The 16,948-nt window shown below is 39.4% G+C and overlaps 2 long non-coding RNA genes across 4 annotated transcripts; both read right to left on the bottom strand.

The window, feature by feature from the left end:
* Positions 1-6,964: 6,964 nt before the first annotated feature.
* LOC131219113 (uncharacterized) lies at positions 6,965-10,455 on the bottom strand. 3 transcript variants are annotated; one of them, XR_009157999.1, is made up of 4 exons: positions 9,879-10,455; positions 7,963-8,034; positions 7,772-7,873; positions 6,965-7,031 (listed from the first exon to the last, which is right to left on the bottom strand). It is a non-coding gene; the product is annotated as an uncharacterized LOC131219113 (long non-coding RNA). The 3 variants fall into 3 exon arrangements; XR_009158000.1 differs by lacking the exon at positions 6,965-7,031 and having other exon boundaries at positions 7,041-7,867; XR_009157998.1 differs by lacking the exon at positions 6,965-7,031 and having other exon boundaries at positions 7,043-7,873.
* Positions 10,456-12,922: 2,467 nt separating this feature from the next.
* LOC131218367 (uncharacterized) lies at positions 12,923-14,110 on the bottom strand. Its single transcript, XR_009157670.1, has 3 exons — positions 13,487-14,110; positions 13,166-13,214; positions 12,923-13,044 (listed from the first exon to the last, which is right to left on the bottom strand). It is a non-coding gene; the product is annotated as an uncharacterized LOC131218367 (long non-coding RNA).
* Between the last annotated feature and the right edge of the window lie 2,838 nt (positions 14,111-16,948).

The raw sequence follows: 16,948 nt of genomic DNA, 5'->3' as shown, positions 1-16,948 counted from the left end.
TTGGCCTACAATCAGGTGATGAGCTTCTCGTAGTGACCTCGAGTATACACTAGGACTACGCTAAGGTGATGAGCCTTTCCGTAGTGACTTCGAGTATAAACTAGGCCTGCGCTGAGGTGACAAGCCTCTTCGTAGCGACCTGGATCTACCATTATATGCGACTTACTAGGATTGACGACCCTAGATAGATCATTGTTTAGGTCAATAATATAAAGGGAGGTACCTTAGCTTCCCAAACCTACTGTATGAATAAGTCTAAGTAAGAACTTGGCTAATCACACACATGTACCGCATTGCATGTGCCTTTGGCGTTGGAGTTGAGCACAGTGGGAGTGTTGCATGCCGCGATCGTGAGATGATGTCACAGAGGGAGTGTAGGTGAGGGCATGCATCATTACAGCATATCATTCCTGCATTAACAAGAGTATTTAGGACATGATTGTTGTACTACTTTATCATTACTGCTTGATTGAATTGATGACATGTTAACCTTTGCCTTATAGCTCCACTAAGTTGATCACTCACTCTCACTCTAGGAAGGTATTTTAAAACACCAACCAGACTCTTTTACAGTTGCAGATGACGGCGAGGCTTACGAGATAGACTCTACCTTCTATGACGACGAGGAGTTCTCCTATCTGCAACTCTCTGGCGAGTCTATATAGATCTGGAGTTGCATCACCGGGGCTACAGGGATATAGATTAGATGACATTATACTTTATCATTTTGTAAATTTTAGAATTATATATGTAATTATTTAAGATGGTGACTTTCATACTTTAGGGACTTACAATCACTTATATGTTTTATATATCTATCACACAGTCTTTTGCTTGCGTAATCTATTTGTCTTTGGAGTATGATATGCTGATTTAGTGTAATCCCATTTATGTTTAACATGCTAATACAGACAACTTTTAATCATCATTATCTATGTTGCATAAGTATGCGTTGGAACTCGGGAGCTAGGCTTCTACTCGACCCCCGATTTTTAGGGTGTTACAAGCTCATTATATGTTTTGGCTCTATATGTAGGCCACTCCTTGGGAGAAATGTTGGTTAGATATCCATATTGATGGGCAATCAAGGTTGGATGTCCACATTGTGACCTTCCCTTAGGCCTTGTTAGGCTCATTCTCATAATTCTCTTATGGGTTAACCCAGATAAGTGGGCCCCATTCGCCCTAGACGGATGGTTTTGCGCTATCGGATTTGATATAACCACGGTCAAGGGCCGATCTTTATATTATGGTTGATCGGCTATTCATTTATGGATCCCACCTTGTTTATATGCTAATGATCGGTGTCAATTATCGACGCTGATTGTCGGTGCCGATTGTTGATGTTGATCATCGATTCTTATTGTCAAGGCCAATTCTGATTGTTGAGGCCAATTGTTGAGGCCAATTTCGATTGCTTAGGCCAATTGTCAAGACCCATGTGATGTATATACAGTCCGTGTTTGAGGCCCAATGTGATGTATATGCGGCCCGTGTTTGAGGCCTAATGTGATGTATATGCGACTCGTATTTGAGGCCCATTGGGATGTATATTCAGCTTGTGTTTAAGGCCTAATGTGATGAATATGAGGTCTATGTGATGAGGCTCATTGTGATGCATTTGAGGGCCAGGCGATGAAGCCCATTGTGATGTATATTAGGCCCATGTGAGAGGCCCATCGTGATGTGTATTAAGCTCTTGAGTAAGGCCCATGGTGTTGTATATTAGGCCCTTGCGGGAGGCCATAGGTCCACTATATGTTTGACTCTATATGGGTCATTCCTTGGGGGCAATGTTGGTTAAATGTCTACATTGTCGAGGTCGGTTGTTGATGTTGGTTATTAATACCGATTATGAGTATGTGATAGCATAGCATCATGATACATGCCCATACACATCATTTGCATGTTTGTTATGAGATGTGGTTAACCATTGCATATATCATTGGGTAGGTTATTATGAGACTCCTTGATAGGTGGAGGTCATCTCACGTGAGCGTACAGTATTGCAGGATTGATGCATGACTGGATTGTATGACTCATGCATCTTGCATTATGTGTTGTGACTATTGTATGCCCTAGCGATATCAGGGCCATAGCCTCCACAGGCATATCGTGGATGGCCAGATGGGACACTGAAAATGTTTGGTTCTAGCATACGGGAGCCATAGATATCCCTGAGTGAAAATCCCTAAACCTCTGTGGCCAGGAGATGCCTCAACATCGAGACCAAGTGAATATATATGAGTGCATGAGGGCCGAATACCAAGAGGTCGCGTCTCTCATTGTGTCGTGGTTGGTTGGTAGGGGTGTAGCCTTACCCGCCCGAGAGCAGGGGGCATTGTTAGGCTAAGTTTGACCAACTCGTGAATGGGTCTGCTATCAACGTGCCAGGTAGATATTAGCTAACTACTGGCCAGGCGGATGGTGAGGTCTCTTCCACTTGCATGGTCGCGTGTCAATGGGAGGCGATTTGCATGTAAAGTGTACTAGACCCCGGTAATGATCCCAAAGAGAAACCATACTGATATGTGGACTTATCGAGTAGGAGTTGCACATTCATTCATTCATTCATACACTATCCACTCGGGTTGGTGGTGCGCAACTCATTGCTGTGTACCTTCGTAATGAGAAGGATTTCAATTGGGTGCGCGACTAACCTGAGATCAAGAGTCTACTACATTGAGTCTGGCTATCCAAGGTATGGGACTGGTTTGGATAGAAGTCCTTTGTGATGGACCCCATAGCCTACAATACTACGTACTATCATCCTGACTTCACTCCATCTTGTTCATTTCATTCGCACCGCATATTACAATGTATCATCAGCATTGAATATTTGGCTTACTGTCCCCGCAGTGCATAGCCGATCTACATTGCTTCATTAGTATATGATATTATTTTTATTATATTTTTTACATCATATAGCTTGGGTAAGACTGATGGTATTTATGGGCCTATCAGCATGTTTTTGCATTACTCTGATATCGTATGAATTATGATCTTGCCAGTATTTCTGATATTGTATGATTATGAGCTTATCAGTATTTCTGCTTACACTGATTACTCTAATATTGCTTACTTGGCACTTATCTTATGCACACACTTTCACTACCCACTAAGCCTTCTATAAGCTTATGCATGATAAATGCGTGCAGGTGGCATTAAGTTGCAGCAGCGTTGAGCTTGGAGTATGCAGCAGACCTCTGAAGCTTTGATTTTGTCATATGTCTTTCGCTTTCAGCAATGTATTCAAATGTTTATATTAGTGGATATGTGATGATGATGTTGCCTTTGTGATTTGGGTAAACTTGTGGTTATGCTTATTACAAGTTAAATTAAGTTGAAAAATCCTCCTTATAGGATCCTAGGATCGGAATCTGGCGTATGGACGCTGGGAGCGAGAATAGGGTACTACGGAGGCTGTTGACACCAGATTCGGTGATTGGAAATTTTGTGAGCCCTGTTTCTGAGTTTGGGGCATGACACCCGGTCTTTTGCAACATCGCTCGTGTGCACACGTGTCCTAACTCGCACCATTGATAGACCATACACTGCACCCTAGTGCACCTAGAAAACTCACCAAAGTGATTTGTTCTAGATGACCTTGGGACCTCTATCATGTGGACCGCGTCGTTGTTGTGGTCGTAATGGTGAAAAGCGTGTGTCAATCCAACGCTCCGTTGGTGAGATATGACCAATCAAATGTAAGGCCCAAATTATATATCCAGTAATACAAGCAACCTTTATTTTGCTAGGCCCATTGGACTTGAGCCCATGTGGGCCTAAAGCCCACTTTTAGAACATGAAAATTACCAATAAATAGGACAATTGTTACATGGCAAAATATGAACTTAGCACATTTAAGACAAGCACTATAAGACAAAATTGGATTCTATCCCAAAACTCATCATTAGCTCTCTCCCCATGCCTTAGAAACTAATTATGACTTATGTCCACCTCATCCTATGCATGCATCCAATGCATGTCTTGATTTGTGCCACATCACTTTAAACAACCAGTGTCGACAGCCTCCGTGGTACCCCATTCTCGGCTCCCAGTGCGCATACACAAGATTCCGATCCTAAGATCCTATAAGGAGAATTTTTCAACGTACATTTATCTCGTAAGAAGCATAACCACAAGTTTACCCAAATCACAAAAGTAACATCATCATCATATATCCACTAATATAAACATTTGAATACAATGCTAAAAGGGAAATACATATATCAAAAATCAAAGCTCCAAGCTCAATGCTGCTACAACCTAATATCACTTGCACGCATCTATCGTGCATAAGCTTATAAAAAGCTTAGAGGGTGGTGTAAGTGTATACACAAGGTAAATGATAAGTATTCAATACAATGCCATAATCATATAATATCGAAAATACTGACAAGATCATGAATCATATAGTATCAGAGTACGCAATACAGATCAGTTATGCAAATGCAAAATCATAGAGAACCAAATATCAGATGCTGAAGATGCAATGCAATATACAATTCCTGATGAGTTCACGAATATTGTCTAGGCCATATCAATTCAAAAACATAGAATCCCAAAATGCCATATGCCGAGGATGTAATGCAATATATAATATGTGGTGAGAATGAAATGACCAAGCTGCAGTGTGAAGTCGGGATGATAGTATGTGATATCGCAGGCTATGGGGCCTATTACAAAGGACTTCTATCCAAACCAGTCTCATATCTAAATTTGGATAGATAGACTCAATGTAGGAAGCTCTTGATCTCAGGTTAGTCGTGCGTCCAAACTGAAATCCTAGCCATTGCAAAAGTACACATAACAATTAGTTGCTCACCACCAGCCCGAGTGGATAGTGAATGAATGATTAAATGAATATAATGCTGAGTATGCAACTCCTACTCCACAAATTAGTATTGTACATCTCTGGGATCATCACTGGGGTCTAGTACACTCTACATCACCTGCCACCCCATCAAGCGCACAACTAGGTAAGTGAAAGAGACCTCACTATCTACCTGTCATATCGGGCCCGGCTCATCGATAGCAGACCCATTCCTCAAGCTAGTCAGACTCAGCCTAGCATTACCTACTCCCTTAGGTGGGTAAGGCCCACCCCTCCCAACCGACCACGACACAATGGGAGACGCGGCCTACTGGTATACGGCCCTCATGCACTTATATATATCTACTCGGTCTAGATGTTGGGGCATCATCTAGTACCAAGAGGGTTTAGGGATTTTCACCCAGGGCCATCTATAGCAGCCTGATACTAGTAACAAATTTTTGGTGTCCTATCTGGCCATCCACAGCATACCTGTGGAGGCTATGGCCTTAATGTCGCTAGGGCGTATAATAATCACGACACACAATGTAAGATGCAAGAGTCAAACACTCCAGTCATGCATCCATCCTATGCATACCGTGCGCTCATGTGAGATAATCTCCGCCTATCAGGGAGTCTCATAACAACCAACCCAATGACATGTGCAATGGTCAAGAACATCTCATAATAAACATGCAGATGATGCGTATGGGTATGTATTATGATACTATGCTGTCACATACTCATAATTGGCATCGACAACCGACATCGATAATCGGTATTGATATTTAGCCTTAATAATCAGAATCGGCCTCAACAACAGAATCAGCCTCGATAATCGAAAGCAGAATTGGCCTCAACAATCAGCCTCGACAATCAGAATTGGCCTTGACAATCAAAATCACCCTCGATAATCGGAATCAGCTTCGATAATCGAAAGCAGAATTGGCCTCAACAATCAGCCTCGACAATCAGAATTGGCCTTGACAATCAAAATCACCCTCGATAATCGGAATCGGCTTCGATAATCGAAATCGGAATCGGCCTCAACAATCGGCCTTGACCATTGGAATCAGCCTTGACAATCGAAATTGGCCTCAATAATCGGCCTCGACAATTGGAATTGGTGAGAATGGTCATAACAAGGCCTAAGGGAAGGTCACAATGTGGACATTTAGCCATCATTGCCCATTAATGTGGACATTCAACCAACATCGCTCCCAAGCAGTGGCCCATATAGAGCCAAACATAAAGTGGGTCCATGGCCTCACATAAAGGCCTAATATACATTGCAATGAGCCTCATACAAGGGCTACATACACATCACTATGGGCCTCACTCATGGGCCTCAAATACACAACAGGTGGGCCCTGCACATGGGACTCAAATACCTAACATGTAATTCACAATAGGAGTATACCAGATAAAAGAAGATCAGCAGCAAAAACATCTCTATCAAGGTCTAAAGGGAAAATTAATACATGAAACATGTACATTCTGTATCAATAGCTATGCAAATAAGTAGATGAGATGAATAGCTTAAATATCATGCAATATCGAGTAGACTTGCCCAGTTGCAATCAGTACTGGCCCTAGAAGCGATGAATCCATGGCCAATTCAGGCATGTAACAAAGAGACAAGCATATCAGCAAAGTCATACAGGCAACTGGTCCATGTCAAAGAAGCCAAACATGGATCATGCAAACCAAATTTTTGAACAGATTCTGTAGGGCTTGCCTGAATCATACCAGTTTCTTCAATATTTCTAGGACTGACCAATGTCCTAGTGAGTCTTGGATTTTGGACCCTGCTACATGCTTGGTCATGTTTATAGAAGTAAAATGATTCAGCAACCTGAGAAAGATATCTAGCCAATGGCTCTTTGGATGACACCTACCCCAAGCGGGCCCCATCGAATGAATCGCTCAGTGACTTGTTGAAACCCCTGTCTAATAAAAGTACATGTTCTTCTCACAAAAGAAGCTAAGTAAAAATGTACGAACTCAGATTTTGAAAAGTTTGCTACCTCCAAACACATTGTTTCACACAGCACATGTGCCAATCTAGCAAGTGTGTGGGACATCAGAGTGGTGCATAAGTATCATGCAATTATCGGTAGAATCATGTGATATAGAAGAAAAAACTAACCCGTGTTCCCTTCTCAAGTAAGTGAATTGCAAAAGATGAGACTCTAAACTGAATCTTCATACAGGGCTGCATAAAGACAGAGGACACAAACCATTAGCCAAAAATCTAAATTTCTCTTTCTTTTCGGAAAACTTATGTACTACCTAAACAATTTTAATGATTTTCTTTTACCTATCAATATTGCCTTTACAAACTGATATTTGGTGCCAAAAACATAATATCATAAAATTGAATCCTACTCCCACTTATAATCCATTTTTTAACATTATAATTAATAATATAATATATCAAGATTGAATCCTACTCCCGCTTATAAATATCATAAAACCAACAAGATAATTCACTAGTCATGAGATCACTCAGAGCTTGGAAAGGTCAACCAATGAACACTAAATAGTTTTGGAAGTGCAAAACCCTATCCTGGCTACATACAGTTGCAAAAGTACAATTTTGAATTCTACTTTCCTGCACGTGCCAATGTGCCTCGTGGAAGTGAGATCTAAAATGTACAAGGTAAGAAAATTGCTCAATCCACACGTGTAATCAATTAGCTATAGAAATCATAAAAAATGGTGGGAAAAAATCTCATTAATCTGAAACATGATCTCAATACAATGTATAAAACTCAACAAAGAAAAGCTAATTGTGAAGGACAAAAACCAACCAACAATAAAGTCAGCTCAAATAGCTAACGGAAAAAGAAAAGGAAAAGAAAAGTATAACTTAAGCAGCCATCCCATGGTTAGCATGTGGTATCCTGCTAATGTGTACATGAAGCAGTCAACTTGAAACAGAGGATCTATTACCTCACCCGCTGCTGCCTTAAAGTGAATATAAATGGCAGATGCTTCCACGCCCTCAGAAACAAAAGTTCTACTACCACCACTGCCATGAATTGCTGCCTAAACCTGAAAAAGAAAATAAAAAGGAGCTTATGACAAACTGATTCTTCAAGTACTCTTTCATAATTTGGTTGTTATTATTGTTAGGTAAATACCTGAAGTTGTTGGAATTTGACCAAGAAAATGCTGGATTCAGCATATTGTGGGTTGCTTTCAGCATACCTAAGCTACTAATACAAAAGATTGAAGAGCACCCTACAAATAGATAGATCCACCAGCCAAGCTCCAATCACCCCTTTAACCATGTGATAGCTACTAATACAAAAAGATTATACCAAAATAAGAATTTCAACCACTCTTATCAGTCTTATTCATGAATAAGAATCCAAAAAGATTATACCTTGGAATATTTAAGAGGTGAGTTGTGGCACACTTACACAAGATTTGTGCCATGCATTAAGCGGATCCTAAAATCTGAACTGATCTCATCACTAGGAGAGGAAGTTCTAAGATTTTTAGGCAATCTTGCTAGTCTCATTGCCTCAAAGCATTAGATGCTTTTTCTTCTTCTTCTTTTTTAATTCTCAGGGTGTTTTTTGGAGTTATAAAAGGTTATAAATATTTTCCTGGTTTAGTTGAATTGGAATCCATTGCAGAGTTGATTCTGAATTCTCAATCAAATGTGATTTTTTTTTCTTTGATAACTAAGATTTAAATAAATAAATAAATAAAAACTCAAATGGAAAAAAGTTTGAATCCGCCAGCCCCAACTCATAGAGATCTCATGGCAACTAGTAGCCAAATCAGCGAAACTGTCCAAATTATGATAGATGGACAATAAACTGAGAATTATGCAGACGGCCATTTAATGGCCTGTTAAAGAAAATGTTATCCAGTGATCTGACTACTTCAAACTGGTGTTCACTAGCCAAAGGTTAGGATTCTACAACCTCTCTGATTCTTGGATGATGATCAATCTAATCAGGACAGTTTGATTTAAGGCGTACCAATGGCCACAAATCGAGCTTTAATATAGACATCGACCCATTCTGGGGGCACAGATTCAGGGTCAGTGTAGGGCTAGGGCCCTTTGATACAAGCTAAAAGAAGTATTGTTCCAGGAGCACCTGTTTGACAATGAACTGCATATTGTTGAAGATAGAATCTTGTTGTCAAGAAACAACTCCTGAAAGACTCAAGTGATATCACATAAGAAACAACTTATGAAAGACGGAATTGAGATCTCATGAGGCCCAGTTGAAAAGAAGCTCAAAGCTAAGATTGTGACTTAAGTACGCTGACTTGATGCTCAGCAGGACCCACCTATAGACCTACGCCGTGTTGTGTCGAGGAGTAAGCTTAGGGCTAGATCATGCTTTAATGATCTAGCTACAAATACTCATCATTGGGTGGCAAATGGGACCCACCCAAAGATCTGCTCCAGAGAACACTTCGGATTAAAGGCCATAACATGATAAAGACGAGCAAAGTTTGATCTGATGAGTGTTCCAGGAAGAAACATCTCTCATGAGCATTTTATCGAACAATATGTGTGCATCATTAATCTAACAACATTTTACATACATATCAATCAAAGAGGTCCCAACATACAGATCAAACATGAGTTATCAAGTACGTTAAAGAAAAAAGTCACAAAGGTGAGGAACTCAATCTAGCAAATGTAAATGTGTCTATGAAATCAACTAATCTAGATCACGAACTGATAGAACAAACTATCATAAAACTAAAAAGAAAAAACTAAAGGAAAAATATACTCCAAAAAATCCACATGGAAGAAGCATCAACTAATAATTCTAGATCTATACCATTTTATAACTAAAAAAAATAAGAAAAAATATACTCCCAAAAATCCACATCAGGAAAATGCTACAGATCTCAAACTCTAAATACTATAAAAGAAAGAACATTTCTTGCCAACCCAAATCAGCATCTACAGCTTCACATAGACAAAATCATGCCAAGATATTTTAAAAAAAAAAAAAAAAACACTGAATAGAAAAATGGAAACAGAGGGGTTTTGAAGAAGATCGCCTCTCTTGCTCAGTCGTACCCCGAATCTAAGCTTTGGTGACCTTCTCGTCGACGTTCAAGCTCCGAGTTGCGAACTTGACCCCAATCGTCGACCTGAACTCATTCCTGGTGAACCTCGAGAGCGGATTTGACTTCCTAACTCCTGAATCACCGATTACAATGACAAAAAGGCAGGAAAGATGGCGGAATTATAAAAATACCTTGGCAGAGCTTCCACAGACCTCTGGAAAGATGACATTGTTGAGGTCGTTGATGCCATTACAGAACTCGACGACCACGATTCTTCGCCCTGGCGGCTGCAAGCAGATTAGCACAAGGCCTAGAGCAATGACCACTGCGACCACTACTGGAGTAGCAGCTTGGTCCTGATCAGCAGCAGCTGGTGCATTCACCACTTGTGCTAGAGGCTCCACACCTATTACACGGAACGAGAGGGAGATTGAGAGTGGGAGGGAGAGTGAGAGGGAGATCGAGAGAGAGGGTTGAGATCGGGAGAGGGAGATCGAAAGAGAGGGTTGAGATCAGGAGAGGGAGATCGAAAGAGAGGGAGATCGAGATAGGGAGAGGGAGAGGGAGATTGAGAGAGGGAGACGGAGACGGAGACACGATGGAGATGCGAAATGAGGCATTGTAGGGCTTTCGGTGTAAGGAAGGGGTTAAAACCCATCGGTAGTCTATGGCAGATAGAGTAATGTGCCTCTTAGGCCTTGTGGGGTCCACTCGGAGTTTTTTAATCGAATCCATTCCGTCCATCTGTTTCAAAATAAAATAATAAAACAAAATAATAAGAAATAAGAAGATCCAACACTTAATTGGGACACCAACAAAACAGTGGAAAGAACAACGTATAACACAATGACTCTGGTACATGTGATTACCGTGTCAAATCACGAAAGGCTTAGAGCCGTTTTTGAATTCATATTCCTCAAACCAGTGTGATGTTTTCATGGTTGCCAATTAATGAAATATAAATTGGACCTACTGAACAGTCTAGATCAATGGATTGGACTGTCCAAGTGTCCCAATGCAAGTGAGGTACTATAATTTATAGTGCTATGAAAGCATCGGAGCAACACGCACGCATGCATGCATGCACATGCAGGTGCGAGCGCGCACACACACACACACACTTGCTTATGCATGCACACCCTTGCACACACATATGAAGGCGCATGCACACACAACACACACGTGGGCGTGCACAACCATTGATCTATTGTGTCCCACCATGGTTTGACTATGCATCAGGTATCTACGAGATAGAACCTAGATAGAATAATCTTAACATCTTTTATTTGTGGCATTAAGACGTAGTTATGAATAGAAACACAACATCTTTTATTTGTGGCATTAAGACATGTAGTCATGAATAGAAACACAACAATGGTCAACATTCAACTGAAAATCTTTCTAATATTGGTTTCTTGGGATCTTCCAATCCATCACTTTTTTTGAAGCACTCCATCTATAGTGGAATCCAACAAATTAATGGTCCTAATTACCAAACAATTGGCCTAGGAGAATTCAAGACCTAATACAAAGATGTGGCCCATGCATCATGTAATTCCTCTTGTCCAGGATCTCTTGGTGTGGGTTTAACAGGGGATGGCAGAGGCATATAATGGTGGGTCCCACACAACGACAGTATATGTAACTCACATACATTTAGATATATGTGATCTTTCCCCATAATATAATAATATAATATGAGAACTTTGATTAAACAAAATCATAAAATCAAACTATTAACAGTTGAATATAATATGCTATGTCTATCTAATTCCTTCGTTTAAATTAATTTGCATAAATGCCAAAACAACTATTATTAAATAAAAGGTAAATATATAAATAAAAACTATTACATTGGATATGGTGTTACCCAGATTGGCTTATACCGAGTTGGGTAATAAATGCTTGAAGGAATGCTCGAAGGAAAGGGCCAAATACTACCTTCCTCTAAGTCAAATACACCTGAATCATTGTTTGTAGTAAAATACAATTTCATTTCAAGCCCCGCAATCGTTTAGCGAAAAGAGACTTGGGGTAACCTAAAAAAAGCATTTGATCACCCAAGCTTTCTACCTTGATCCAACGGGAACCATTTGGGTCCATCTTTAAAACGCAAAATGTTGTCATAAATCTACTACGTGTTGTATATTCACAAAACAGTAGTATAACCTTACAACTCCCCGCATGATTCCACCAGATAGGTTCCACGCAAAAAAGTCGTACCTGCATTGCGAGGATATTCTATTTCAGGTTGCGAAAGCTTCTTCCATTTTGCGGACTTAGGACGGGGATCCAATTCATAGATAGATACTGAGTTCATTGATAGATCGTACCATAAGTACGCACCCATTATAGAATGTGATATGAGATATGCCTTTATATTGATCAGGTTCTCCTTCCAATGTTGTCCATGCTGCATCTCCTACTCTACAGAAAGCCAATGTATTCTTTGAGTACGGGATCACAATGCTACAATCACCTGAAGTAGGGTCATATGATAAAATGGCCTTAGTATCTATTCCGATGTTGTGCTCCCAAAAATGTTTCACATGGCGATGCTCGATTGAGTTCCAAACATTAGCTCCACTGGGGAGCTGAATACATTCATTGGATGTTATGTTCAAGAGAAAACATCCATTATTCATCTTATCCATCAGTATCAACCATCCATCAAAAGATCCTAAACATCTTGCTCCGTAAAAGGCCCAGAAAACCGCCGCCAAATCCTTTGCCCGCGGTCAGCTAATAGTTGGTAAAGCCTCAGTCGGTAAAGGCTTTACCGGCGGTCAGGACCTTTACTGACGGTTGTGCTGGCCATCGCTACATTGCCAAAAGCTACGGATAAAATCCGTAGCTAAATATGAATAGCTCCACAGTATAACTGTAACCATTGGTACTGTAGCTCTTTAAAATTTTACTACGGATTAAATCCGTAGCTTAGAGGTCATGGCCACTGACAACCTGCAGCAATAGAGAAAATCTTTCTTATCAAAAAGCTTTTTTTAAAAAAAAAAAAGAAAAAGAAAAGAAAAGGTGATCCACATGTATCCTAGTTTTTTTTTTTTTAGCACCAGTCTAATCAACTAGCATACCTTGGTTAATGTCAATGATCTCCTTGTTGTCAATGATTGCCATTGTTTCCAAGGGACTAGTTTCTTCTATCGATCTTTGGTGAGCTGTGTAGCAGTAAAAGGCATAGCACCAATTAGCAGTTAAAATTAGTTCACACTCCAAATCACCGTCCATTGTGTTCTAAGTGGCTGTTACATGTAAAACACAAATTCGTCTTGAATTTACCTTGACATAATATAATAATGGCAGAGAAGAGGAAGTGTGCTAGTGTCACCTGTTTAAAGATAAGGTAGGGAATTTGTAAGACAATTAGAAACACTACATACACACACAAAAACCAAAAAGAAAAGATTCAAGGTCTAAGTCAGAAAATAGACAAAAAACAAAACAAAAATATAACTTTTTTCTAGAGTAATACTATGACCATTGATTTTGGAGAAGTGGGGTCCATGTAGATAATCCAAACTGCTATCTAATGGACCAATAGTGGATGGGACCGGACCAAACTCACCTTTTGATATTCTAAGGGAAAATAAACTAGGTTACCTTTAAAACATCCATTGTCAATACTTATAGATGCCTAAAGCCAAGAACACGAACTCGAACATGACTCCCTTCCTTGAACTTTTCATCCAGCTTGCAGACTTCCTCATCAACCACATCAGATATCTGTGACCCACAAAAGAAGAATCTTTACATTTTCAGCCTGGGTTGTAACAACAACACCAGAAGGATCTTTAAATATGAACCAATCACAATAAAAGAAGGCAATGCCTTCATCAGTATATTAAGAAAAGCTAGAGAGGAAAGAATTCAAAATTAATGCATGAATTGGTGTGTAAATGTTATATCTACGTTTGCAATTGATGCAATATTTGAATGTGGCCCATCATTTATATGATCTGGAATACACAAAGGGTGCAGCAGTCAGACAGTAATGATGGTTGTAGAGTGAATATGGGTGCAGAAATCTTGAGTTTTATCTAGTGACTTAAAAGAGCAAACCTGGCATTATTGATGATGAGATGAAGCCTCAAATCACAGAAGGTGCCCCTGTTTACAACCAGATAGAATGTCACTAAGAAGTCTAAGATTGGTCTGTATTTTCCCAATTCTTTAGAGGATTCTATGCATGTTCAAAAAGCAAAAGACAAACAAAATTTTAGAAAATGAAAATGAAGACAACCAGCTTCCTTCAGCTGTCCGTCCATTTCAGTCATATTAAAATTTCATTGGTCTAAAATATTTCTACAAAATGATAATAGCCTGGCAACAAATGTAACTGTATCAGCAACTTGATGAAGACCTAAATCATGCTGTTTAATATACTTCATTAACAGAAAAATAAGAATAAAAAATCAGCAACTTACCTCATTAATCAAGTAAAGGTTTTCTTCTTGCAACGCATCCTCAAAATTTGAAGACATCCATCCCATGAATTAGATATACCCTTTCATGGTGAGCCATGGGCTTAAAAATGAGGCCAATCCACAACTTAGGTGAGCAACAATATAAACAGTGGTTAAGAGTAGATGCACATCCATTGAAACCTTTTTTATTTTTGTACAGCGGACCCAACGAGATGTGGTTTATACATCTAGGCCATTCATTGTGACTTATATAAGGGGTCACTTGGATAAGGGGTCACAACAGATTTTAGGCTATTTCAAAACTTAGGTGGGCTCCAACAAATGCTATTAAATGTTTTAGGCATGATTTCTCATAATTTCCTATGGAGAATCCACACATGCAATTGAGTGCAATATTAGCCACATACCAAGTTGGTGCAAAAACTCTCTTGATTGTACTCATGTCTGGTCTTCTCTAAAGCCCAACCATGGAGATGTTTGCATATGTCCCTTTGGCGAGCAATCTCTATTTGCAGATATGGTGGTCCCCAGCACTGATTTCTGAGTAGGAAGCTTCTTCAGCCATTGGATGAGGGACACCCATTTGGATGTATATGCTATTGCCCCAACAATGGGGTTGTTTTGAATCCAACAGGAGGCCACAGACAAATCCATCACCAGCAGTTAGGCCTGAGAATGGGAATTCTAGAATCAAGAAGCTGTAGAGTTAAAACAAACATGTTCACTTGCTAAAAAAAAAAAAGAAGAAGAAGAAGAAGACAATACAATGTGAATTTTAAAGACAAACATTAATTTATTCTTCTAGAGCTAATACGGGATTAGTTACAATCGAAGTGGTCAAGCAGATAAATTGGGAGATACATGGTAGAAAAGTCATCAGTAATACAGGCAATTACTGTGGCTATAGACGATAACCAAAAGAATAGCTGAAAGAAAGCATTGTAGGATTTACTGACGGTTGTGCCAGCTGCCGCTATAATGCGGGATTTACTGACGGTTGTGTTGGCCTGCCTGCCTAGCGTTGGCACTAAGATCTGTCCTAGCTGGGGATCAAACAAGTTGCTTAGATTCAGTAAAAAAAATGACTATACACCATAACTGAGATGTTTGTCTCAGATGAAAAAAATCCATCGATCTAGCTCCCATTCATCCATGCCTAAAACCTGCAAAACAAAATAGCAAAAAGAAACTAATTGGTATCAAAGTTAGAGATTGGAATTCAACTCAATATTGCATCAAAATACATGAAACTCATTTCATCAAACAATTAAAAGATGACTAATGGTTGATAAAATATGGAAGAAAAGAAGATTCCTGGCCTTCAAAGAGCACACAAAATAAGAAAAATGCTGGATAAATCTTCTTGAAGAAACATAATAGGGTAAAATCCACAAAAAGGAATGGTCCATCCACATCAACTACATGTATCAATGGTTAAAAAAGAGAAGAGAATTAAAATCAACCTGCTTTCGCATCCTCCAAGGCTCTAGAACCTCCTCATCATATATGTCTGGATCAACGTTCATCTCCAAATCAACTTCAAGTTTTGATTGTTTAGGCTGTACCCTAACTTGGACTAGCAAGAATTAAGTCAAGGGACAACTTAAAAACTAGAGCCTGTGTAAGTTGTACAGAGGAAAGAAGTGTCCTAGCTATCTTTACTTTTATTCTAATAGAACATACAATTGCCAATGCCAATGAAAAGAATAATGCATAAGAAGATGAAAAGCTGAAACAAATCACGATATAAATCTCTGTAGATTAGTCAAGCAAAACTACTAAATAATTCAAGAACATAGCGATGGAATCCCACTAAAAATATGTAAAGAGTTGTATTTTTAGGATTCTCAGCAGATTCCTCACAGAACTCTTATGAGTACCTGTATATACAAAAAAGGCAATACATGATCATTTAGGCATGAGCCGAAAAATGTCAGAAACCGAGAGCTCTTATGAGTTCCCACCTGGCAAAGCTTGGCATCTAATGACTTTCTCCCTCTATATACCATCACCAAATTTTAGATGGAAGAAATTCTCCACCACCATTTATTAATTTTCTTTGTACTGTGTGAGTTTTGATTAAATTAGACCAGCACTGCTGCACTCATTTCACTTATCATACCATTACATCTATTTTCATCTCATTGCTACTTTTGTACGAGGGGAATGATCTGGTGTAAAGTTTCCATTTTGGAGATTTGATAGGGTAGTCTTATCATGATCCGGTTGCAATCATATGGTACTTAGAAGTGGTTCCTGCTTGCTTTGATATTCTAGGAGGTGATAGGTCTAGTTGATCCCACTTCACTACCTGATCTTGTTTGAACAGCAGCAGTTGATACCTCAACAGCCAACAGAGTCACCCTTAGCAAACCTACGTTGTAGTTCTTGTACACCAAATCATTTCACTTCTCATAGCAGAATAAATTATGATTGGGTAATTAATGGGCAAGTTTTCTTAATGCAGGGAAAACCACATGACTTGGGTGCTGCAGCCAGTGCACTGGATTCAAAAACAGATGCAGCTGAAATCGAGAGACTAGAAGAGCGTGCTGCTAATTTAAAGAAGGTACTATATAATGCATCTAGAAAATTTAATCCAGTGAAAGAGATTTCTATGTTTTTGAGTCTTTTGACC

The sequence above is a fragment of the Magnolia sinica genome, chromosome 11 (assembly GCF_029962835.1).
Source record: "Magnolia sinica isolate HGM2019 chromosome 11, MsV1, whole genome shotgun sequence".
In the NCBI taxonomy this organism is placed as follows: domain Eukaryota; kingdom Viridiplantae; phylum Streptophyta; class Magnoliopsida; order Magnoliales; family Magnoliaceae; genus Magnolia; species Magnolia sinica.
Note: the sequence above shows the minus strand (reverse complement) of the source record. Positions and strands in the feature narration are given on the sequence as shown.